The 12266-nt window shown below is 39.5% G+C and overlaps 1 protein-coding gene and 1 pseudogene across 6 annotated transcripts in view; both read left to right on the top strand.

Annotated features, from left to right (window-relative positions):
* The window catches only part of ST3GAL3 (ST3 beta-galactoside alpha-2,3-sialyltransferase 3), a 187225-nt gene that overhangs the window by 29369 nt on the left and 145590 nt on the right, over positions 1 to 12266 (top strand). The window lies entirely within an intron of this gene.
* LOC141579679 (receptor-interacting serine/threonine-protein kinase 2 pseudogene) lies at positions 10745 to 12005 on the top strand (annotated as a pseudogene).

The following is a 12266-nucleotide window of genomic DNA, read 5'->3' as shown; positions in this document are numbered from 1 at the left end:
TTGTAGGACACAGCAAAAAGAGAAATTTATAGCACTAATGCATATATTAAAAATATATTAAAATGCATATATTTTAAAAAAGATCTAAAATCAATCACCTAAGTTTTCACCTTACAAAACTAGAAAAAGAGCAAATTAAATCCAAAGCACACAGAAGAAAAGAAATAATAAGAATTAGAGCAGAAATTAGTGAAATTGAAAACAGCAAAACAATAGAGAAAATCAGTGAAACCCAAACCAGTTTCTTTGAAAAGATCAATAAACTCAGTAAGCCTCCAATGAGGCTAATGAAGTAAAAAGAGAGATGACACAAATTACTAATACCAGAAATGAAAGAGGGATCATCATTTACTGATTTAAAGGCTTAGAAAGAAATACTGTGACCAACTCTGTCCGCAAATTTGGTAACCTAGACAAGATAGACCAATTCCTTGAAAGACACAATTTGCCAAAATTGACGCAAAAAGAAATTGACAGTTTAAGTAGGGCCATATCTATTAAAATAACTGAATCTGTAATCAGTACCTTCCAAAACAGAAGGCATCAGGCCCGGATGGGGTCACTGGTGAATTCTACCAAATTTTAAGAAAGAAATTAAGCCAATTCTCTACCATCTCTTTCAGAGGACAGAAGCAAAGGGAGAACTTCCTAACTTATTCTATGAGGCCAGCATTACTCTAATACCAAAAGCAAAGACATTACAAGAAAATTACAGACCAGTATCTCTCATGAACATACACACAAAAATCCTCAACAAAATATGAGCAAATCAAATCCATAAATCTATAAAAGAATTATACACTATAGTTGTAGGATTAATCTCAGGGTTTGCAAGACTGGTTTAACATTTGAAAACCAATTAATATAATTCACACATCAACAAGTTAAGGAAGAAAAATCACATGATCATTTCAGTAGCTGCAGAAAAGGTATTTGACAAAATCCAACACCAAATCATGATAAAAATTTTCAGTAAACTAGGAATAAAAGGAAATTTCCTCACCTTGATAAAGCATATCTACAAAAACCTGCAGATAACATCATACTTAATGGTGAGAAAATAGAAGCTTTTCTGTTAAAGTCAGGAACAAGGCGAGGATGTCCCTCTCACCACTCCTTTTCATTATTGTACTGGAAGTCTTAGCTAATGTGATAAAACAAAACAAAACAAAACAAAAAAAGGAAATAAAAGCTATACAGATAGGGAAGGGAAAAATAAAACTGTCTTTGTTCACATATGACACAATTGTCTACGTAGAAAATCCACAGGAAGTGACAAAAAGCTCCTAGAACTAGTAAGCAATTATAGGAAGATTGTAGGATACAAGGTGAACATACAAAAGTCAATTACTTTTATATTAAACCAGCAGTGAACAAGTAGAATTTGAAGTTAGACATAATACCATTTACAGTAGCACTACCCAAAATAAAATACTTATGTATAAAACTAACAAAATACACACAAGATCTATACGAGGAAAACTACAAAACTTTGATGAACAAAAAATAAATTGAAGGATATTCCATTTTCATGGATAGGAGGACTCAATACTGTCAAGATGTCAGTTCTTTCCAACTTTATTTATAGACTCAAGGCAATTCCAATTAAAATCCCAGCAAGTTATTTTGTGGATATCGACAAACTGATCCTAATGTTTACATGGAGAAGCAAAAGACCCAGAATAGCCAACACAATATTATCGAAGAGCAAAGATGGAAGACTGGCAATTACCTGACTTCAAGACTTAGTATATTAAAAAAAAAAAAAGGCTTGCTCTAAAACTACAGTAATCAAGATAGTGTGGCATTGGCAAAAGATTAGACAACAGATCAATGGAACATTGGTAAAGAGCGCAGAAATAGACCCACATAAGTATAGTCAGCTTATCTTGACAAAGGAGCAAAAGCAATGCAATGGAGAAAAGATAGTCTTTTTAACAAAGTTGTACTGGAACAACTGGACATCCATATACCAAAAAAAAAAAAAAAAAAAAAAAGAAAGAAAAAGAAATCTAGACAGACTCTACGCCTTTTCCACAAATTAACTCAAAATGGATCACAGTCCTAAGTATAAAAACATAAAACTAAAAAATTTTTAGAAGATAGAGGAGAAAATCTAAGATGACCTTGGATTTGGTGATGACTTTGTAGATATAACACCAAAAGCACAATTCATGAAAAAAGAACTAATAAACTGGACTCCATTAAAATTAGAAACTTCTGCTCTGTGAAGAGAATGAAAAAACAAGCCACAGTTTGGGAGAAAATATTTGTAAGGACACATCTGATAAAGGATTGTTATTTAAAAATATGAACTCTTAAAACTCAACAATAAGAACACAGGTAATCCAGTTTAAAAATGGGCCAGAGACCTCACCAAAGAATGTTTACAGTTGGAAAATAAACATATGAAGATGCTCCACATCATATGTCACCAGGGAAATGCAAATTAAAATAACAATGAGATATCACTACATACCTATTAGAATGGCCAAAGTCTGGGACACTGATAACACCAAATGCTGACAAGGATGTGGAGCAACAGGAACTCTCATTCATTGCTAGTTGGAATGCAGAATGGTACAGCTACTTTGGAAGACAGTTTGGCAGTTTCTTACAATACTAAATATACTCTTACTCTATGATCCAGTAATCACATTCCTTGATATTTACCCAAAGGATTTAAAACCTTGTGTTCACACAAAAACCTGCACATCGATGTTTTTAACAGCTTTATTCATAATTGCCAAAACTTGGAAGTAACCAAGATGTCCTTCAGTAAGTGGAATGGATATCTAAATTATAGTACATCCAGACAATGAAATATTATTAAATGCTAATAAGAAATGGACTCTCAAGGCATGAAAAGACATGGAGGAAACTTAAATGCATATTGCTAAGTGAAAGAAGCTAATTTGAAAAGGCTACATACTGTATGATTCCAATTCCAGCTATGTGACACTCTGGAAAAGCAAAACTGTAAAGATAATAAAAAGATTAGCCAAGGTTTGTGGGTAGGAGAGGGGATGAATAGTCAGGGCACAGAGAATTTTTAGGGCAGTAAATCTGTATAGACTATCATAAGGGTGGATATAATCATTATGCTTTTGTCCAAACACACAAAGTGTGTACATGAAGCATAGACTGTAAACTACGGACTTTGGATGGTGATAATGTGTCAACATAGGTTCATCAGTTTTACAAATGTACCACTCTGATGAGGGATACTGATAATGGGGGAAGAGTATACATGTGTGAGGGTGGGGGTATATGGGAAATCTCGGTACTTTCCCCTCAATTTGCTATGAACCTAAAACTGCTCTAAAAAAATAAGGTCTTAATTTTAAAAGTACTGTAGAATTATCCTACTTTATGTGTGTATGTGCATGTATATACACACATACATATATACTATGATAAAAATTATGTACATATATTTAAATTAATGAACAAACCAACACAGTGGAGCCAGAAAGAGTTGAATGCACTCAGTTTCTTCATCTTCAAAGTGGAGATACTATACTTAATTTCTCAGCTCTAATGCTTTTACTTAGGTCAGTGCCTTGTATAAGTGTCGGGTAGTTGCCTCTTATCAATAGACTTTATTTCTATGGTCCATTTTATGGAAGCATAACATATTTTAATTTGTTTTGACTTTTATTTATATATAATAAATTAAAGTGGATATTTCAAATGATTAGTATTAATTTCCTGTGTTATGGGAGCTTTAAAAATTCATGTTACTCCATTTATCAGTTAGCAATTCCTTTTGTGTTTTTGCCCATATTTACAGAAGATCGTTACCAGAGAGATGATAAAATATTCATTAGTGATCTGATTGCTATGGAGAATACCATCTGGCAAGTAAGTTGGAGTTTGGATCTGATATTGGGAGGATACCTTGAACTTAGCTTGATAGTCATAAACAATTATATTAACTGGTTTCCATGTTAAAAATGAAATGGAGGCTGGCATTTCTGTCCTGTGGCTTAGGATGGCACTCTGCTTCTGATGATAATAGCATTAACTGGTATCAGGCTAGTCCTCCCTCTTTAAACAGCTGTAGAACTGGACAAAATAAAGGAAGCAGCTCCCATCAAGCAGTGGACCACAGGCAGTGTAAAAGTTCAGTCCCTAAGAGAGGGAAGAGTGATGAGGTGACTTCCACAGTTGCCTAGTTCTCTTTTGGGGGACAGTTTCCCACTCCTGTTCAGTGACCTGGAGTCTGAACAATCTGTGGTGGTTCCACTAAACTGAGGAGGCAGGGATCAGAGTTTAGGGCAGCTGAAGTGGTTGAAATCTGTGGGGTGAGCCATCACTGAGTAGGGAGTGATGAGGGTCTCAGAAGTCTGTAGGGGGATTTCCTGTGAGCCTACAGCTGAGGACTTGGCTGTTATACACACACACACACACACACACAGGGCAGAAACACCTGAGGCTTTGCCATGCAAATAGCAGCTGCTGTAGGGTGAGAGCAGAGGTCAGTATAACGGGGGTAATGGAGGGCCGGGGACCTTGAAATCACAGCCCTGCCAGAGTGGAGAGATCTCATTAACACTCGAACACCCCCCCCACCCGGCGTCCAGCTGAGATATCAGAAAGGCCATGCCTTACAAGTAAAGATCTCATCCTGGAGGAAGATCTACTCGAGACACACCCTAACAGGGGCCCAAACCAAGCCTCAGCAAAGCAGATTTTGAAGATGGGTCCCTTCCAGTTAGAGAAGTCTAAAATACCATAGACTTTCCTCAAATCCGTACGAAACATAGCATAACATCATGGCTATACAGGTTGAAAGTGGTCAGGCAGTGACTGAACTTTCTCAAAATACAAATCAACATTCTCCAGAGGAAGACAATAGTACTCATAGTTTCTACATATAACATCCACAGTGTCCAGTGTTCAGTAAGAAGTTACTGGACACACAAATAAACAGGAAAATGTGATCCGTACGCAAGAAAAAAACCCCAAGTCTATCGGTAAGAGGACCCAGATACTGGACTTAGCAGACAGAGTAGCTATTATGGGTAATCTCAAGAATTAAAAGAAATACAGTGAACAGTAAGTAATCTCAGCAGATAAATAGAAACTGTAAACCAAATGCAAATTCTAGAACTGAAAAGTGTAGGAATTGAAATGACTATTTTATCTAACACTAGACAGGATATAACAGAAGTAATGAACTTGAAAAGAGTAGAGTAAAAATTATCCAGTAGGAACCACAGAAAGGAAAAAATATTGAAGGAAAATGAACAGAGCCTCAGGGATCTGTGGTACAACATAAAATTTTCTAATATATAGGAGAATTGGGCAGAAAAAATTTTGAAGAAATAATGGCTGAAAACTTCCTAAAATTTTGGTGAAAACATTGACTTACAGATCTAAGAAGCTCAGCAAACTAAGAAGGATAAATATTGGGGGAGGGGGGAAATCTAGATACATTAATCGTCAAACTTCTGAAACCTAAACATAAAGTGAAAATCTTGAAAGCGGACTTTACATATGGGGGTAAGAAATTCCACTTACCTTTCAGCATAAACAGTAAGGATCTGAACACAATGAAAGATCTTTAAAGGACTGAAAGAAAATACCAAAAACCTGTGATTCCAGAATTCTTTATCTGAGGAAAATATCCTTCAAAAATGAGGATGAAATAAAGACACTTCCAAATAAAGAAAAGTTAGCAGAATTAGTTGCTAGTGGAATTGTAATACAAAAGAAAGGATATCCTTCAGGCCAGTGGGAAGTGATAGAAGATGGAAACTTGGATCTACAGGAAAAAATGAAGATCCCCAGAAATGGTAAATAGTGGACAAATATAAGAGACTTTCCTTTCTTCTCATAACTTGCTTAAAAGACAACTAATTGCTTACAGCAAAAACAGTAACCCTATAAGGTGAGATTTAGAAGACGCGTAGAAGTGAAAGATACGACAACACTTGCACGAGGAGTGGGGGGTGAGTAAGTGGAATTTTATGCTTATAAGATTACATTTGTGAAAAGGAAATAAATGGAAAGTAGGAATGTTGTGAGTAAAGGGTAAAGTGAGTAAAGTTTGTGAAGTAAGGAGTAGGAAATGTCAGATGAAAAGAGGTATTATACTGACTCTGAATAGACTCTGGCGAGTAAAGGATGTGTACTCTTTATTAGAACTCTTAAGTAGAACAACTGCTAACGAAAATAACAAAAAGAGGTGTGTATCTAAGAAATACAGTAGAAGAAATAAAATGGAGTGCTAAAAACATATTCAGTTAACTCCCCAAAACAGCAATATAAGAAGAAAAAACAGAAGGGAGAAATGGAAAACAAATGGTAAGACAGTTGACGCCATCCTTAGTGTATAAATAATTATATTTAAATGTGAATGGGTTAAAACTCCAGTTGAAGACAAAGTGTCAGAATGGTTAACAAAACATGATCTATGTCCTGATGTAAGAGATATATTTTAAATTTAAAGACGCAAATAGGTTCAGAGTAAAAGGTTGGAAAATATATCTTATATAAACAGTAAGATTAGAAAGTTGGCACAGCTATATTAATTTCAGGAAATTATACTTCAAGACAAAGAGTTTGCGAGAGATTAGAGAAGGTCATTACATAATGATAAAAGGAGCAGTTCACTAGGGAGACATCTATTAATATGTATGTATCTAATAAGAGAGTGTCACACTTCATTAAGCAAAAACTAATAAGACTAAAGGGAGGACAGGGCAAATCCACAATAATGTTCAAATATATTAATACTCCTCTCTCAGTAATTAATAAAACAAGTCAAGAAATCTATAAAGATATAGAAGATCTAAGCAACACTATCAACTACTTCTGCCTAGTTGACATTTGTAGAACACTTCATCCAATAATGGCAGAATATATGTTCTTTTCAAGTGTAAACAGAGTGTTCATTGAGACTGATACTAGGCCATAAAATACGTCTCAATACATCTTAAAAGACTGAAATCTTACAGCATATATTCTATGATTATGATAGAATTAAATAAGAAATCAGTAATGATAAGACAGTAATTGCAGGTAGAGGCAAACTAAAGCTTGCAGGCCAAATCCAGCCTGCTGCCTATTTTTGTAAATAAAGTTTTATCAGGTCACAACCATGTCAGTTTATTTACGTATTGTCTATTGCTGCTTTTGTGCTCTAATGGCATCATTGAATAGTTGTGACAGAGGCTATCTGGTCTGCAAAGCTTAAAATATTTTAAAACAGAAAATAACAAGTGTGGGCAGGGATGTGGAGAAATTGGGACTCTTGCTGCATTGCTAGTGGGAATATAAAATGCATTCCTATGTGCATTCATAGGTGCAGCTGCCATGGAAAATGGTATGATGATTTCTGAAAAAATTAAAAATAAAATTACTATATGATCTATACTATATGATCTATATCTATATACTACAGGATTATACTTCTGGGTATATACACAAAAGGAGTAAAAGCAGGGACTTGAACAGATATTTGTACACATGTGTTCATAACAGCATTATTCACAGTTGCCAAAAGGTAGAAGCAACTGACCTGTCCATCAGTGAATGAGTGGGTAAAGAACGAAATGTGGTGTATACATGCAATGGAATATTATTCTGTCTTAAAAAGGAAAGACATTTTGACACATGCTATATGGATGAACTTTGAATTCATTATGCTAAATTAAACAAACCGGTCAGTAAAGGACCAATATAGTATGATTCCATGAGGTTCCTGGAGTATCAAAATTCATAGAGACAGAAAGTAGAATGGTAGTTGCCAGGGTCTGGAGGAAGTGGGGGGCGGATGTGGAGCCAGCTTCTAATGGTACAGAGTTTCAGTTGGGAAAGATGAAGAAGTTCTGGAGATGGATGATAGCAATGAATGCACAACAGTGTGAATAATTGTCACAGAACTGTACACTTAAAGTGGTTAAAATGGTAAATTTTATGTGTATTTTATAACAATACATTTTTTAAAAGGAATAATCAAGGAAATAAGAGAGAAAACATAATTTAGGAAGAGATGTGGCAATATTACTACAGATCCCACACATAGTAAAGGGGTAATAAGGGAATATTATGGCCAGTTTTATGGTAATAAAATTGACAGTTTAGGTGAAATGGGCAAATTCCTTTGAAAACACAGCTTACCAAAACTGATTCAAGAAGAAATGGAAAAACTTGAGTAGCTTTGTATCTATTAAGGAGCTTGAATTCATAATCAGAAAGCTTTGGGCCCAGAGAGTTTCACTGGTGAATTCTGTAAACATTCAAGGAATGGTTTAATACTAGTCTTACAGAAACTCTGAAAATAGAGGGAGAAATAGTTTGCAGTCCATTTTATGGGACCAGCATGATCTTGACCAGAGTATAGCAAATATATTACAGAAAATAAGATTAGCGATCATTATCCTTCATGGACATCGATACAAAAATCTTCAATAAAATGTTAGAAATTGAGTGTGAGATACATATATTTAATATAAAAATTATTATATAATGTGTGTGTGTGTGTGTGTGTGTGTATATATATATATATATATAATTATACCCAATGTATAATAAGGATATTACATTATGCCTAAGGACTTCAAGGTTGGTTCACCATTTAAAAATTAATCAATGTAGGTAGAAAGTGCCAAGATGACAGAGTAGAAGGATGCTCTTAGCTCACCCTCTCCCACGAATACACTAAGAGAGACATCCACAGACCCACGCATTCACTCAGAACACCTGTTGAACTTTGGCAGAACATCGCCTACTTCAAAAGACAAAAAAAATTCCTCACAAAATCTGGGAGGAGAAAGGAGAAAAAGAAGAAAAAGGAAATTAGTGGGAGAATCTGTCCTGTGGGGAGGGAGCGGCAAAAGAGGAATATTGCTCTTATGTTGGAATGCCCCCTCTCCAAGGAAGAGGTCAGTGGGTACAGAGGGGGACCTCTGAGGCTTAGAGGGTTGCATGGCAGGTGCTTGGCTGACAGAACTGAGAGAAGCCGGCACAGAGGGCCCTGCGATCTCTAGCCCTAGATGTGAGCCAGTGAGGGTGGGCCAAGACTGGCTGCCCGAGCTGGGCAGAGGGCTGGGGCTGACTGCCAAGAGGCAGCCTCTGAGGGCTGGAGTGTGCTGTGGGCTGTGGCTGGGAATGTATACTGAACAGAGTAGCCCAAGTCCCCCATAAAAAAAGGCAACACAGCTGGTGTGTTGAGGGGAGGGGTGCAGTATAGCTGGGCTGTAGCCTCTGTCTCCACAGGCCCATGGCACCATTGTTGACACGTTCTCATGAGAAGAGAGGTGGGGCTCAGCCATAGCCACCATATTCACTGGTGCAGGGGTGAGGTTGAAAACTGAATCCGTACCCAGGGCCTGCACAACTTCATAGATGGGACTGAAATTTGTTTACCACCTCAGGCAGAGGGGACTGATTTGCTCCACGGGTGCCTTTGTGGATCCGTGCCTCTAAGACAAACAAGCAAGGAGCGGAGTTCGCACAGCAGGGGCGAGTGCCGGTGCGGTTTTCAGTGGACCTGCATACTTTACGTGGACGTGGTGCTGGGGACAGCACTGACCCAGTAGCGCAGCTACACAATTGCTAGGGCTCTGGGGGCTTTGCGAGCATGCGCCTCTGAGACCAACGAGTGGAGTTCGCACAGAGGGGGCAAGTGCAGGTGCAGCGTTTTCAGGGGACCTGTGTGTCTTACATGGACATGGCACTGGGGACAGCACTGACCCAATAGCCCACCGCGATCCAGGTGTGTGACCCAGATGTCAGCGGATGTGCACTGGTAGCTCTGAGGGCAGAGAACCTGGGGGATGCCAGAGCAGAGCACTGACCTTCCTGCGGCCAACACGGGGACAAGGGCAGCATCAACAAAGAGTGCCTGAAGTACTCCAGCACCCCCTGCCATGCACTGCAGCTCAGACACAGGCCTGGAAGCCTCCAGTCCAACAGAAGGGGAACAGGCCTGGCCCCTGTCAGGCTGTGACAACCACAGAACAGAAAGGAGGTCCCACTCAACAACCTGGGCAGGCTCTGGTCACCACGACACAGGCCACACCCACAATCAAAGGGATAACAGCCACACACACGGAAGAAAGATGTGGCAACCGTTCATAACAGACCTCGCTACAAACTTAGTAGAGGTGCACGGTCTACGTGGGAACACATCCTCTTTAAAACAAAAGACAGAAAAATAGCCCTTCAAGAGCATGGTAGATAACTGATACTCCATAATCCATAGGGCCAGAGAGATACAAGTAAAGCGAGGAAGCAGAGGAACCACTCCCAATTAAAGGAATGAGAGAAATGCCCCGAAAGAACCGCCAGTGATTCAGACTTCAGATAGTCTACTAGATCATGACTTCAAAAAGGGGATGGTAAAAGCACTGAAAAATGAGACTGAATAAACATGCAGAATACTATAAAAAGGAAGTAAAAACTATAAAGAGGAGCTGATTAAAAACAGAAAAATCGGTGGCTGAGATAAGAGCTGAGCTAAAGGCAGTCAAAAGCAGATTAGATAATTCAGAGAGACTAGGTGACTTAGAAGACAGGATAACGGAAGTCACCTAAACAGAACAGCAGACAGAGAAGCCAGTGAAAACAACACAAGGGACCTCTGGGATAATATAGAGCATGCTAATCAACAAATAGGGGTCCCAGAAGGAGGAGAAAGAGAAAAGAGGATTGAAAAGATATTTGAAGAAATCATAAAGATCCACTGCCCAGAAGAGATTTCTCCCCCGGAGTGAGAGTTTTCTGACTCGGTATGAGGCTGCTGAGAGCAACTTTCCTCAAAAGAGAACTTCCAAACCCAGCGGTTAGGGGCAAGAAGACATATTGGGCGCCCTTGGCTTCCTTCCCCACCTCCGAGCCCCGCGAGTGTGGCCCAGACCGGGGCCGTGCCACAAGACGGAGATCCCAGGCCCCAGGCCCTCTTCCCCGCCTCAGCGTCCACGGCTTAAGTCGCCTGAGATGCGTGGGGAGGGAGGAGCTCGGCAGGCGGGCGGTGCCTGGGAGGGCCGGATCTGGGAGAGGAAACCCGCAGAGTTGACCCCAGTCTCCAGAAGAGTCTGCCCCAGCTGCGGAAGAGCAGCGGCTTGGCGTAGGCTGCATGGGGAACGGACGGCCTCGTGACTTAGTGTCCGGTGGCCTAGACGGCCTGGCCGACTCCGCTCGTGCAGGGGCGAAGCCGCGGAAGCGGAGGGCACAACTGGAACCACCGGCGGCCTGAGTGCCCGCGCCGCGGGCCACCACGAACGAGGGGGCCGTGTGCAGCACCTGCCCACCACGGGCTTGCCGACCTGTGCTACCTGAGCCGCGGTGCCTCTGGCACCCTGTCGTCGGCCCGGCACGCAGACCGGTGCGTTCAGGTGGCTGTGAAGCACCTGCACGTGCACATCCCGCTGCTCGACAGTGAAAGAACTGATGTCTTAAAGAGAAGCTGAAATTTTACACAAAGCTAGATTTAGTTACATTCTTCCAATTTTGGGAATTTGCAATGAGCCTGAATTTTTGGGAATAATTACTGAATACATGACAAATGAATCATTAAGTGAACTCCTACATGGGAAAAATGAATATCCCGATGTTCCTTGACCATTGAGATTTCGCATTCTGCATGAAATTGCACTAGGTGTAAATTATCTGCACAATATGAATCTTCCTGTACTTTATCATGACCTGAAGACTCAAAATATCTTATTGGATAATGAATTTCATGTTAAGATGGCAGATTTTGGTTCACCAAAATTGCACATGGTGTCCCTCTAACAATCACGAAGTAGTAAATCTGCACCAGAAGGAGGGGCAGTTATGTATATGCCACCTGAAAGCTATGAACCTGGACAGAAGTCAAGGGTGAGTATCAGCATGATATAAGTAGCTATGCAATTATCACATGGGAAGTCTTACTCAGAAAACAGCCTTTTGAAAAGTCACCAGTCCTTTGCAGGTTATGTATAGCGTGTCACAAGGACATCGACCTGACACTAATGAAGAAAGTTTGCCATTTGAAAACAGCCTTTTGAAAAGTCACCAGTCCTTTGCAGGTTATGTATAGCGTGTCACAAGGACATCGACCTGACACTAATGAAGAAAGTTTGCCATTTGATTTACCTCAATGAGCACTTATGATCTCTAATAGAAAGTGGATGGGCACAAAAATCCAGAAGAAAAACCATCATTCTTAAAATGTTTAATAGAACTTGAATCAGTGTTGAGAACATTTGAAGAGATAACTTTTCTTGAAGCTGTTATTCAACTAAAGAAAACAAAGTTACAGAGTGTTT

The sequence above is a fragment of the Camelus bactrianus genome, chromosome 13 (genome assembly GCF_048773025.1).
Source record: "Camelus bactrianus isolate YW-2024 breed Bactrian camel chromosome 13, ASM4877302v1, whole genome shotgun sequence".
Taxonomy (NCBI): domain Eukaryota; kingdom Metazoa; phylum Chordata; class Mammalia; order Artiodactyla; family Camelidae; genus Camelus; species Camelus bactrianus.
This window is presented reverse-complemented; position numbering and strand designations above follow the sequence as displayed.